Source organism: Mytilus edulis, chromosome 13 (assembly GCF_963676685.1).
Source record: "Mytilus edulis chromosome 13, xbMytEdul2.2, whole genome shotgun sequence".
NCBI classification, from domain to species: domain Eukaryota; kingdom Metazoa; phylum Mollusca; class Bivalvia; order Mytilida; family Mytilidae; genus Mytilus; species Mytilus edulis.
This window is the reverse complement of record NC_092356.1, coordinates 37810324-37825282: the sequence shown is the minus strand read 5'-3', so window position 1 is coordinate 37825282 and position 14959 is coordinate 37810324. Positions and strand designations below refer to the sequence as shown.

Sequence of the window (14959 nt, the reverse complement as noted above, 5' to 3'; positions counted from 1 at the left end):
TTTAGTTTTTCACCAAGAGTACAAATTATGGGCCGCATTTTCTGTAAAGGGGAAGTAACTCTTAAATATTAAACTATTTACTTTCTATGCTTCCTTTCAACCAGGACAATGTCATTATCCAGGGGGAGTGTGTATGAGGTGATTAAGTATGGTAAGGAAATTAACAGTATTTAATATTTAACAGTTTATTTTTTCACCAAAAGTACATTTTCTGTAAAGGCAGTGGCGAATCCAGGGGGGGGGGGGGATGGGGTGGGCGTTTCGGGGGTTGGAACCCCCCTTTTTTTGGCCGATCAATGCATTTGAATGGGAGCATATAGTTGGAACCCCCTTTACTCTGGGTTGGGAACACCCCCCCCCCCCCCCCCTTTTTAAAATGGCTGGATCCGCCACTGAAAGGGGAGGTCACCTCATAAATATCTAAGAGTCGATTAATTAAATATCAAAGTAAATAGTTTTTTTAAAATAGGTAAAGAGTTTCATATGGCACCCCCACCTTACTAAAAGAACAAGTCTCAATAATGTATTACAGTGAGGGGTACCATGATGATGGTACTCTTTCCAAAAACATTTTCAATTCAACCTTTCAAAACAATATAAACAGGTTTTTCTGCTGCATCAGTGTACAGGACTTAGATTGACAGTGAATTATTGTAACATTTTCCAAAATCCAGTAAACACCTTTATTCTAATGTATTTAAACTGCTACATCTGCCACATTAAAACCATAGAAACAGATAATTAACATTTAGACAAAAAAAATTTAACACAAAATACTGATTTATTCCACATAAAACCCACCTACATTCTTAAGAATCAGTTCAATCTATTTTAATATCTATCTAGACAGTTTTTTCAAGGATAAATTGATTTGTTATTAATTTGATCAACAGATATATGCATAACAATTCAGTTATATTTTCTAGATAAGGGGAGATAACTTAACTTAATCTTATTAAAATCTAAGGATGTGCAATCTAGTGTGCAATCTTCTAATAGAAGATTCATTCTTCTGATCAACTTTCCTAATGCTAAATTTGAATTTATAGATCTGCATCATGTATGTCTGGTCATAAGAAATACTCCATAAATCTATAGCAACGATAGCTGAACTATTCTTTAATTAATTTCATTGAAATAAAACCAGTGTTTTTAACAATTCTAGAGTAGCTATGACATAAAAAGACATATTACTTTGCTTTGCAAACTACTGCAAAACCTGCTACAAAAAAAGCAGTTCTTGATATGGATCAAATGCTGTAATGTCCAGTGGCAAACATTTCATGCAGATTCAGGACGTTTTAACAGGGAATACTAAATGATCTTTTGAAAAAAGTTAAATCCTCTGTTTCCAATAATATAATGACAAATCGCCAAAAAAGACAACCAATATCTTTGTCAACCATATTCCTCATCCATGCATCCATTCACTCCAACAGGAAGTTGATGCTTCACCAGTTCCAATGTGTTACAATTTATAAATGTATTTATCATACAAAACATATTATTGGTAATTATTGTCAGGTTTACAACATAACCACAATAAAATATAAATGTCAGTTGCCAAACCATTCATCAAACAATTGGTTCCATTCTATATATCAACAATATATGTACCAAACAACCCTGTCCCACCCCCTTATTTTGTCCTAGTTATTAAACTGTTTTTCATTAAACATTTTAAAATTTTAATTCAGAAATATTAAATTTGATTTCTTTGTCTATGAATCTGATCTAATCTAATAATAACAGAACTAAAAGCCTTAGACCAGTGACTACAATCATCATAAATAGTTACAGAACTACATTATTTAGTTTGCACAACATTCACAAAATGTATCAAACTTCAATATCAAAATGGCTACATATCTAATATTGCCTATTAAGTCATGTTTTCCTTTCAAGATATTTATGCACTAAATGATTATAAGTTAGAATACATATGTTCCCTCAGGTTTCTGACATATCAAATATTAGAATCATTATTATTGAACCAATAACCCCAGGCCTTTTATCAACCTATAAACCTACTTAAAAAAGTCTTTACATATAACATGGTATAAAGGTGTCCATAAAATTATACTTATGATATATATTTTGTTTGTTTTTAGTGAAGGAGGATGTTCAATAAAAAGTTCTGACAGTTTAATGTATCATATATTTGTATTTAAATATTCATGTCACAAATAAAATGATAAAATAAGTTTCAAAAACTGGTTACTGTACAAATTTGGCAGGTATGGAGTCCTCGAAATGTGGTGGTCTGACGATTTTGACCTCAAAAATTTTCTATAGGACCAACACAATTTGGGTATTCTGCATTAGAAAGAAATAATAGTGAAGACCAGAAGATTTTTTCAAGGACCACCAGAAAAAAAAAAAGATTTTGAGAGCTCTGCTGACATCAATACTTCAATCTTTGTTATTTTTGGGGTTGTATCTTCAAATTTATTTTGACATCAAGGGCGCTCTGTTCAAACTATTTCCCAGAATTAAGATAAGCTTTTAAGGAGAAATTTGTCCTTTAAAAGGCAAATTTGAGACACATATCTAAATGTATTTATACATTTATGTAGTGGGTGTCTTTAAAAAAAGAAATGGTCTTCCCATACTTTACAAACTGGATTAGTTACTCCTTATAGAAGGGATAGTGTACCAAACATCTTGCTAAACTGCACCTCTCAAAAACAAGTAAGAAAACAATGCCCCATTTAAGTTATCAGTGTGGTTTTATTATTATTCCTGCTTGAGGAATTTGAGGTTTAATGTTATCTGGTGAAAATGTCATCTGTTTAATTCGAAAGCCTACATTTTACATGTCCTTTCAACCAAAAGTTTACGAAATTATCTATATTTCATTTCATCATATTTAGTTTTACTTCATTCTAAAGAATTTACATCCTATGAATTGGGCCTATTTTAACATAGAATAGAGAATGGAAATGGAAATGTGTCAACTAGATAACGACCAAACCAAAGAGCAAAAACCTGCCCTATTCCACCCATGGATTTTCAAATACAGCTAGAAAATGTTTCATTGATTGATTTTTGGTGCTTTAACGCCTGTTAAGCACTGCTTTTGGGCTTATTTTGTGGTGGTCAGTTTCTATTGGTGGAAGAAGCCTTAGTGCCTGGAGAAAACCAGGAAAACTAACAATCCTAGTCAACTAAAATTGGACTCCAGTGCACCCCGACAAGCAGGGATCGAACTCTCAACCTCAGTGTTGACTAGTTGGTGATATAGTAGTAACTACTTAGACCACTCGGCCACCAAAGCCCAAAAAAATGTTTCACAGCCAGTTTGTAGGAAAAAATGAGTGATTACAGTAGGACTCCCTTGAATTGTAAAATAATATCACAGATGTCCCAAGCCTGCATTTATATCCCAATATCTTCATAACTTGTTTATAGTCCAATTTATTGACAAATTGGGTCATAAAATTGACTCAATAGAACCTTTTGTTTTCAGTCTATTTTTGTTGATACATTATTACGTCTTTGATCATTGTTGATAAGATAGATTGATTGATTCTTGTTTGTTAAAGGTGGATGATTGTTTAAGACATTACAATTACCAGAATAGATGTCTAATTGGCAATAAAACACATGTACATCCATGACACAAAATCGTACACACTTGACAAAGCCTCAAGCAATAGAGCAGATCTTCATTCATTTATGTTTTTATCTAAGATCCTAGTGAGGAAATCCAGAATGGGAGCAAAAACTCCATGTTTCAAGACAGCCACTCATTAATAGAAATTCACAACAAAGGTTCCAGGATTACAAAATCAATGAATAATGAAATATTACATGAGCAAAGAAATGTAACAACTTCAGTCATTATTTAGACTATAATCTCACTGTAAAATACAGGGGGAAAAAACAACACTTATATAGCCCCCATTTTTGCAAAATAATCTTAAAATCGCTTAAAAAAATATTTAAACTTACATGATTTGAAAATCTGCAACTTTTAACTTTGAACATAAGGTCCAATTGTCCTTTCTTAACTGAATGTATAAATAAATTAGCACTAACTTAGACAACGTGTGTCCTATATATAAAAGTAATAATAACATCCCAGAAATAAATGCACTATATGTAAACAAACCTGCACTATTTGTAAATAAATTTGTTGCCAACTATTTGGAGCCAATTATAATAGAAATGTTGCAATATGTGTGATATGTGTTACAAAGTACAGTGTATTACATAAATGATAGCAAACATAATCAACTTGATAATTGGCCAATTTTATAATCAAGCAAAAAATGAATGTCAATAAACTCCTGATGTCAACAAGAAATAAATCAGAACTTTTTTACCAAGTACTTTCATGAAGAATCCCAGGGAAAACTAGATTTCTGTAACCTTTTTTGCATACTGATAAAATTTTAAATTAGAGCAAAGATAGATTTCGTAGCTGAATGATTCATAAAGTCGTAATGGGCTCTTCAGAATTCTGTCATCTCAACAGCCATCACTGCTATCAGAGTAAAAGTGTAATGTTGACTGTCAAAAATTAAGTCCACATATCAGTAAATTATAAATAAATGAATTTCTTCAGATGTTTTTTCTTGATCATGAGGAAGCTTCCATCAAAGTTTCGTAACAGTCCATGAAGATGAAAAAGATATTAAATGCCTAAAAGAAATATATTTTGGAATGTCTTGCACTTTTAGGGATTTTACTGTAATGATATTTAATTTATAGGTTACACTACATTTATTAGCAGTAAATAAATAGTTGTGCACTTGTAAGGCAATGGGATATATACATGCATCTGACAGATGAAAATAAATGATAATCATTATCTATCAGGATGATTAATCTTTGTACTTTAATATGTTGAATTAAATCTTTAATGTCTAGTCTAAATAAACTTTAAACATGCAAATCATTTATTTATTTAAAAGATGATTTTATTTATACTGCTATATAAAATGTTTGCATAAGTAAATTCATTCATTTCTTTTCTATTTATCTACACTTTTCCTGCATGACCTTGCATAAGAAACTGTAAATATAAAGGCATGTAAAATCATCAAATATGTAAATAATTTATTTATTTTTCATACCTTACAGGTAAAAAATTGTTTATCAATTAGTTTCACGTCACTGGCCCATCAATCAAAGGCTAGAAAATAATTTACAAATTTATTAAAAATGAATGGGATTTCTGTTAGTCTACTGAAATGAACATGATTGAATAATCAGGTATTTCTGTAATTTATGAATGTTTTTGCAAGAATGATCACTCACTATAAACTTGTCAATTTCAGTTCTCAAATCTTTATGAAATTATTAATACTCAATTTAAATAAATTTAAATATGAAAATCATTTTACTGTCAGTTTGGTTATACTTAAAGGCAAGCATTGCAAAAAATCACTTTTATAATGAATTCTGGTACATGTAGTTAACATTGACCTTTAACCTAAGATGAGTTAAAGAAACATTTATTTAAAGATTATTTAAGGACAGTTTAGAAAATAAATTGAAGAAAAGTAACCGCTTTTTTAAATAGCTATAAATACATGCTGTGTATATGATTAAGTGTGATACAAATAGTAACAACTTTGTTTACTCTTAAGAAGAAATTCTGTATAGAAAAAACTCTAGTTATCAAATATATTTTCCGTTAAACAAGGGAAAAATATTTTCAATGTAGAACAAAGCCTGTATTATAATTTACCAGCAGTAAAACTTTGTAATCATGGGAGTATTTAATACATGTTTTCACATCATCCAGATGATAATTTGCCAATATAAAAAAAAATACTAGCACCAAGATTTAGCTGATGCCAAATTCATTGCCAAGTTGCAAAAAACAAAAGCAAAGAAAATGTAAATATCTAGATACACTTCTACAATATCAATGTTTCACTGACTTACTGAATTCAAAATGTCAACATTCTACTGATTAACTGAATCCACAATGTCAGTGTTTTACTAACTGACTAAAATCCAAAATGTCAATGTTTTATTGACTTACAACATCAGTGCTTTACGGACTGATTGAATCCACAATGCTTATATATACCAACTGACTGAATCCACAATGTCAATGTTTTACCAACTGACTGAATCCACAATGTCAATGTTTTACCAACTGACTGAATCCACAATGTCAAACTTTAGCTTTTAAATCCACAATGTGGATGTTTTACTAACTGACTGAATCCACAATGTCAATCTTTTACTGTCCACTGAATCCACTTTGTCAGTGCTTTATTGACTGATGGAAATCCACAATGTCAATGTCTAACTGACTGACTTAAATCTGCAATGTCAACTTTTACTGACTAACTGAATCCACAATGTCCACAATGTCTATCTATTAATCTGCAATATCATCTTTTACTGACTGACTGATTTTGAAAGTCAAAACTTTGTCTAAATATAACTGTCATTGAGAATAAAGTCACTTCAATATTATATAACAAAGTTACTACTACTTAGAGATCACAAAGTAGATGTAAAATCGTGTTCTAACTTAAACTTATGCAATGAGTTAATTAGTACAACTAGTACACAAAGTTGATAGGTACTTATAAAAAATGGTTTTTAATATTATATCATGTCTTTTGTATTGTTTCATTGTCAAAAGATGCAAAAAAAATAATCATAAATGTTAAAGCTTACATGCAATTTTAAATGTTATGTGTAAAGAAAAAAATCAATTCTGCTTACAGGTATTATATTAACCAGCTGAGAATGAAACAAATCAGAGCAATACATACCAATACAATTATGGACTGCTCATCTTAGGTATATATAATGAGGTAATTTTGTATGATCTTAAACAAAACAGCTATCCATAAGGCCCAAAGTACAAAGATGTGAACAATTATAGGTTACAGTATAGCTTCAACAATGAGTAAAATCCAAAGTGTAAAGAAAGCTATAAAAGGCCCCAGTATAACTAAATATGAATATTATTAGAACAGCAAAATACTGCCACATAATGAGTGAAAACAAAAACTTTTAATTAGATTCTGAGCATTTCATATACCGTGCAGAATTTTTTCTGAACAGTGCTGAATTGTATATATTACTTCATTTTTGTTTAATAGCAAACAATTCAAATTTAAACCGTTTCAGAAATAAAAATGATGTGTACTGTCGACCTTCATTTTATCATCATGAAGAAAAATATTAACTCCAAGTGATATGATTTACAAGAATGAGTTAGATTAAAAAAGTAGCAATAAAGAATAGAAAAATATATAAATAAAATTGAGAATAGAAATGGGGAATGTGTCAAAGAGAAAACAACCCGACCAAATAAAAAAACAACAGCAGAGGGTCACCAACAGGTCTTCAATGTAGCGAGAAATTCCCGCACCCGGAGGCGTCCTTCAGCTGGCCCCTAAACAAATATATACTAGTCCAGTGATAATGAACGCCATACTAATTTCCAAATTGTACACAAGAAACTAAAATTAAAATAATACAAGACTAACAAAGGCCAGAGGCTCCTGACTTGGGACAGGCGCAAAACATATCTTCTCTCTAATTTCACATTAATCTTATTTTAATATGATAATTATCACCAGGTTAAGTTTAATTTGGTCAGATTTGACATTAAACTCTTCAGAACTTATACTCTATTGAACCAAAAATATCTCAACACAAAATCTCATACATTATGACTATCTTTCCATATTATCTCATTTAATTTACATTTAGAAGATGTGCTCTAGAAATCAACTACTTATGATACATTATCATAAAAAATAGCTTTTGGAAGTACAATTTTATTTCAATTTTCTTTATGTTTTTCATTGGTTGTACATATATATACATGAGAATTTAGGTGTACAAATCTCAACTTAAACAAGGATAGGATATTAGAAATGAATTAAAATGCTAACTTCTAAGTGTGATTTGAACCAAAGCAAAATTCAACTGATTCATTGTTGGGTAATTGGATTGCATTTATTTTCTATAAAAAAAAATTGTAGAGATTACTTTAAATTCAGGAAAAAAAATTAATCAAGCAATTTTGTCATTTGCAATAGTTAATGCACACAAAACAATGTGAACAGTGTATTTCTACAATGAAATGAATTGGAGAAATATTCAAATGTTTTCTTAATCTGTCAGAAGAAATAAGAATGCCTATCAATACCTTTTTTCCACCTTTTAATTTTATTTCATAAAAAAATCCAGAATTGTATAATCACTTTGATGTTTTTGATGTTACTAATATAAAACACAAACTTTTTACAACATTTTTATAATAAATAATTTTAAAAACTATCAGCAAGTTACTATTTATATAAATTCATACTGACATAACCTAATTTCTGCGAAAAATAACACTTGTTATGTGTCAAAAATAGTATATATAAACAACAACCATATGTTACTTACAGTTTACAAATTACATCCATGCCAATCAATCCTCGAAAAAAAATCGCCAAAAAAACACTCACATAAAATTCAGTCCCAAAAGTCACCGAAAATAAAAACTGTCTGATAATTTGTCCAAAAGTCATCAATAATCTATGAGTATTGATCCAGTACTGATCATAGCAGTGAAATCACCTTGCTCCAGGCCCTGTGTGTTATGACAATTTATTACCCTACCTTCACCTAGCCAAATTACTACATACTTTAGTGATGAAATCACCTTGTGCTATTTTTACCTGTTGAGAAACATTAAAAATGATCACCACCTTTTATTATTAGCGTTGCAGGGTTGTTACCCCCATATTGTGCAGTTACGAATGGTCTTAGCTCCTTGGTTTACAAATAGCATTGTGCAGCCTGACAATAGCTATAGAGATTTACCTAAGGAATTTAAATTTTCTTTTTTTTCTTCTTTTGAATTAATTGCAGGGTATTATTTTATTGCACGCTAGTTCTTTAGGTGACCTTCAAAATTTTATAACACATTTTAAAATCCTTTCAATAGTATGCAGTATTATCACAGAAGTTTACTTAAGATAAGATTACAGAACAATTACATGATATACTGCATTGTTTGGCTTTTCATTTTCTTGTTTGTGTTTTGTGGTTACATGCATGTGCTATAAAAGTATTTAAATTTAATAGATTTTCTAAATACAAAATATAACACTGTTAAAACACCTAACTCAGATCGGGATGTACATTTTTTTTAGGTTACAAAACTTAAGATACTTCTTATAATGCAAAATTAAGCATTTAGTTTTCTGAGATGCATGAAAAAGTTTAACTGAGCCACATCTTTTAAAACCCTTCCTCTTTTAACACATGATACACAGATGAAATCATTTTTTTATTTTATTTCTGTGCAAATACCAGTGGCGGATCCAGAACTTTTCCTAAGGGGGACCCGCTCCAGTCATGCTTCAATGATTCCCTATATAATCAACCAATTTTTTCCCATGGATCCGCCTATGAATATACTAGACATCAACTTAGTTGTTGTTTTCTTTACAGAAAAAAAAAGGGAAAAAAAGAAATGCAACATGTGAACCTCATAGGATTTTTAATACAAATCTATAAAATTTAAGTTGAATGAATTTGATGCTAAATCATCCTTTTCATTCCCACGAAAAACCAATAACAGATTACGTATAAATCGAACCCCAGCAAAGTTTCAATATGCACCCAACCAGTCACAAAAGTTCAACCAATTATAAAAAGTTTTGACAGTAATGTATTAAGGTTGTTCTTGCTTGGCTAATGCCTTTTCCTGTCAGTTTATTTAAATACGGTAAAGTATTTTTACACAACTATATTTGTTATTAGAAAGAATTATTTTTTAAACCTAAAACCCATTTACACTAGACTACACGAGACTAATTTGACAACTCCATCAATTAACAGGTACAAAAAACTCATTTTAGGTGTCATAATTTAAAACCATTACAACCTTCAGGTGGTAAACATTTCATCTCTATAATACTGCAACTAAATTAATTGGAAGGTACTTTAATATTCTGTATTTATTAATTCATAATGATAAAATCAATTCTATTTGGTTATCAGTATTTAATTCAAAATAGTGATCAGATATTTTTAAAAGATAAACTATAACCAGTTCATTAAAATATGAAATATCTCCCTTATGCAATTCAGTTGTTTTTAGGTCCTGCTTCATTTGGGGTATCTGATTCTATTCCTAGCACTTCTCTATTAAAAGCAGGTTAACAATAAAGATCAATAAAGTAACTTTAAACATGAGGCCATTTCAACAATTAATCAGCCTGATTATGAACAACTTTACAAATGAGACATATGTGTACAATTTATCCTAAATGACCACAACATTAAATTACTTTAATTTATCACCATGACCAATCAGTGCCCAGGAGACAAATTATAAATCATTATCATTGCACAAGATAAAAATTGACCAATAAATACATTAGCACGGTTCAAAATAAATCATCTAAAAAAGCCATAGGTCAAGACTTAATCATTCCATCAGTGAGCAACAAAATAGCTAAGAAAGAGCTAATGATTCTTTTTTTCTGTATTATAAACTGGTTGCAGAATGTTTAATGTGTAACCAGAGAGCATGAATTTCATTACAAAATTGCTTGTCTCTACCAGGACTCCAATCTCTGTGTTAGAAGGCAGCATGTGAACCGACTGAGCTAAAGAAGTACTTCCTGAGCTCAACCGCTTACTGCTGACTTAGTATCTTCTACATTTTCTAAAGGAAGCAATCCCGTAACAAATGCATTTTCAGAACAAACTATTTAACATAAATCATTTTGATTGTGAGGAAAACATGATTATGGTTCTCTATAATTAACTGTTGTTAAAATATGGTCTGTCAGATAACTCAAGCTTATACATAGATGAATTGTCTTTATGCTTACCTCCAAGAATTAGTATGTGGCTTCTGACCTCTACATTCAAAAAGTTGAGGACATTTTAAGATCCATTTATCTATCTCATCTTAAGAAATATAAAATCCACTGAATTTTCATATATCTTTCACAATGAGGACAAAGTTCTACATAGATAAGTAAATCTGTCTTTTTTATACATGTAATCCACTTCCACAAATTTCACTTTTATATCAGAGATTTAAACTCCATCAAATTTTTCAAAGTTGAAGTTCTGGACTTCAATTCTATCTGCCCGAAAGGTGCTTAATGTCTGACATGGTATTAAGCCTAAGACACCATTTTGTTTGGACAAAAATTACATGGTGAATTTGAACTGATAAAAGGTCAAATTGACATTTTATTGTATTTAATAATCCTCCATTCAATACATGTTATAATCTTTAGGTAAGAAAATTTTAAATATATTTTAAACCAATATGCTTCATTTAACAAAGATAAATTAGCCTATTAAAACTTGTGAATTAATTGTTATTTATAGAAGTCTGTTGGTATTCAGCTTTAAAAAAAGGGTAAAGGGTACATGTTTGAGATAATTTATTTAAGCCGTTGTGACCTAATATCCTCATAAGATTTAACCAGTTAAAATGGTAAAGGGTTCACATTTGAGATAATTTATTTAAGCCGCTGTGACCTAATATCCCCATAAGATTTAACCAGCTTAAATTATTTCCTGAAAGAAAAATAATAAGCAAAAAGACTTGTAACAGGACAAGACTATGACAGTTTAACATGAGGAGTGTTACAACCTATTTAACAAGAATGTGTTCATATTACAACCCATTTAACAGGAATGTGTCCATATTACACCGATGCCCCAATCACACTATCATTTTCTATGTTCAGTTGACTGTGCAATTGGAGGTGAAAACTCTAATTTGGCATTACAATTAGAAAGATCATATCATAGTTGAACATGTGTACTAAGTTTCAAGTGGATTGGATTTCAACTTCATCAAAAACTACCTTGACCAAAAACTTTAACATAAGCAGGACAGACAGGCTGAAGAACAAACAGACTGACGAACGACAGATTCGACGAACAAACAGACACACAGACCGAAAAACATAAGGCCCTTAAGTGGGGCATAAAAATTTATCTAGTTGAACTTAGTTAATTTTAAGGTAAAGTCACAAAAACATGAAGAAGCAACTTGTTTCAAAGTTGTTTCCCCTTAGCAGTAATAATTTCAAAACCAATCGGTACACTGAACATTTTATACTTGCACTCTTGCCTATCTTTTAAACTTACTGACTAAAGCTATTTGTGAAAATGAATTAGTTAAAAAAAATACAAGTACCTGTTTATAACTTATGACAATAAACTCTTAAACATTCATATCTCTGAAATTTATTTGCAATTGACTTGATTTTAACATGCATCCTTGCACATTTCATATATTTCTGTGTGTTAAATAATCTTCAGAATGCATATTAACCATTAAATCAGACTTTGACACCTACTTGTCATTACATTGTATAAGAAACAAAACTTCTGATAAAATTCCTCAACATAGGAAAAATCATCCAGAAAAAAGATTTCTTTAACATGAAAATTTGTAAATAAACGATAAACCACCTGGTGATATAAACATTATAGTGCAATCAATTTCTCCTACCTGGCAAAGATGTCTTTTTCCTTATCATTAAAACACTAAAATAAATAAATGTTTGTACTATATGAAGAATTGATGGTGTGGTGTAAAATATAAAGCTGTCATTGTATCATTATCAAAGTTGTTGTACTTAGTAAAAAAAGAGGTGATCATTATCAGGTATATAATATACATGTACACCAATGTAATACATAAAATTATATAATAAATAGGTAATAACAGTGTCAGAGATAGCACAGTTCAGGAAGGGTACAAAGTGCATTCTTTTTACTTGTAACCTAACATGAAATTTGGAAAAAAAGGTTTCTTCGTATTAAGTTTGCACATTGTGAAGCAGGAGATTTACTTGAGGGTTTTATTTTCACTTATTTCATGAACAAATTTCTAGGGTAAAATCTTACAGCATATCAGAATCTGGGACAAAAAAAACATGAACATAATAATCAGAAATAGGTTAGGACCCTTATTGAAACATGAAACTTAAACTCTGCAACAAGTCAATTAAAAAATTACACATCCAGACATGCAAGTGTTAAATTGCTGCAATGTTTTCCTAATTTTTGGAATAGTAAAGTTGCATCCAAATTGAGATGATGCACCAATTAGATGTTAACAAAGAAGAGAGTCAGTAAGTCAGGGTTATTCTTTCCTGTTGGTGGTCTTCTGCATCAACACTATCTACATACTAATTGCAATAGCATTTTAAAAAGAATGCAGATGAGAGAGAGAAACTTTTTTTCACAAATCAAGTCTGCTCATCAAATAACAGCCATCATTATTTTATCACTGCATGAATATGTAACTATTTAAAGTGACAGTTCCAAAAGATTAAACAAGCAATACAAAAATCATATTTCATCAACCATAGAAAACATTAAATTCAGCTTGATATTAGATACAAAAGTTTTGTAACAGCATGACCCATAATACATACATGTACAAAATGTATATCATATTTTTAACTAAATGTAAGCAACTTATAGTTTATCAGCATTTTGTACATTTTCCCTTTGATCTTACTGTTTTATGTTTTCTAGATCATGAACAGGACTTCATCACGAAAATATAAGGCAATGAATGAGGTTATATATCAGGGGCTCAAGTCCATCTACATCAAACTTAGCCAAAATTTGTGTACATGTAATAGTAGTTTGACTTACTATTTCGTTTTACTTTATATTCCTCCCCACCCCCCACCCCCACCCCCAAACCAATCTAATTAAAATTAAATCTTAAATTGTTCTTGTTCTTGTTCTGCACGATTTAATTTTAATTAGATTGTCTATCCCCAAACAATACAGTTATGAACAATTGCCGATTAACAGAATAATGGCATTTTATGTTTTTTTACTAACTTCATTAGCTTGAATATAAGCTTGACCGAATGGGCACACTTGATATTCTTGCTAACACTATTTGTCAAAACTGCAAACCCAACGTTGAAATTTTAACCAACCAAAATAAAACATCCACAATTTACACCATACCCTCCATTTTTTACTACAAGTTTGGATGACCTACTTTATCTCTAAAGGCATTAATTACCTATAGTAATGGTGTCCCCAGCAAATTATATGATATCGGAGGAAAATCAGGATTGTAATAATAAAGCCCATTCTATCCAAGTCACGCTGGTTTGTTATTAGGAGACAATTTTTATCTCAATGCATACAATTCAGCCGTATTATCCCGTCACATAGCCTTCTAACAATTTAATCGTAGGGGGGAATTTAAAATCATTGTTCAAAATTGCCTCGCGCAAAGAAGAAAAAATTGTTTCTATTGTTATGTAAGTATTAGTGAGGGTTTTGATTAAATTAATGATTTTTGCGCCTTTTAATATTGTAAGATTAGTAATGTGATATAGTATGATTTATTGTAATCTTTTCCACTTTAAATACAATATCTTTATTTGGTAATATAAAAGATCAACACTTTGAAGAATTATGAGTATCTCATTTTCCATCTAAAAAAATTCTAACGGCTTGCTTGTTATTTTTTCTTTCAGTTACCCATACTTGTAGCCAGGACGTCTCTGGGAGGGTAATTTTGGGTCAAGAGTCTTAACATGTTGGCTCTTAATCACAGGCACTAATGTCTCAGTACCTGTGCTCTTAATAGTCAAACTGTTATCTTAAATACTGCTTTCATAGTTAAGTATAAGTACTTTATAATGTTTTTGTTTCTAAGAGTTGGGTTTTGTTTGAAATCAACAAAATTCCCCTGTCAGCGACTATGAATTCAACTGTTTTTTGGAAACATTTGATAGTTGCAAAAAACACTGTAGATGAACATAGAACAGTACAATATCATTAATGTCAATCAAGAAACAAATCATGTCAATTTTTACCGATGTTCACTTTAGTCAAGTTAAGACATTATACTCAAATTTCTGACTGAAGAATGACGACAGACAGACAGACAGACCGACCAGCCATTATAGACCTAGAAAAACAACAAATCTAATTGAATTTTTGTAAGCCTTAA

General features: G+C 30.5%; 1 protein-coding gene across 11 annotated transcripts in view; it reads right to left on the bottom strand.

Moving 5' to 3' along the window:
* The window catches only part of LOC139501236 (uncharacterized), a 49481-nt gene that overhangs the window by 9019 nt on the left and 25503 nt on the right, over positions 1-14959 (bottom strand). For 3 of the 11 annotated variants that reach the window (XM_071290242.1, XM_071290243.1, XM_071290249.1), the window contains one exon: positions 12476-12510. The exons of 7 other annotated variants lie outside the window; for them this stretch is intronic. The gene's annotated coding sequence lies outside the window, so the exon portion shown is untranslated. Of the gene's footprint in view, positions 1-8382; positions 8645-12475; positions 12511-14959 lie in introns of those variants that run through there. One more of the 11 variants, XM_071290250.1, reaches the window with a different exon arrangement.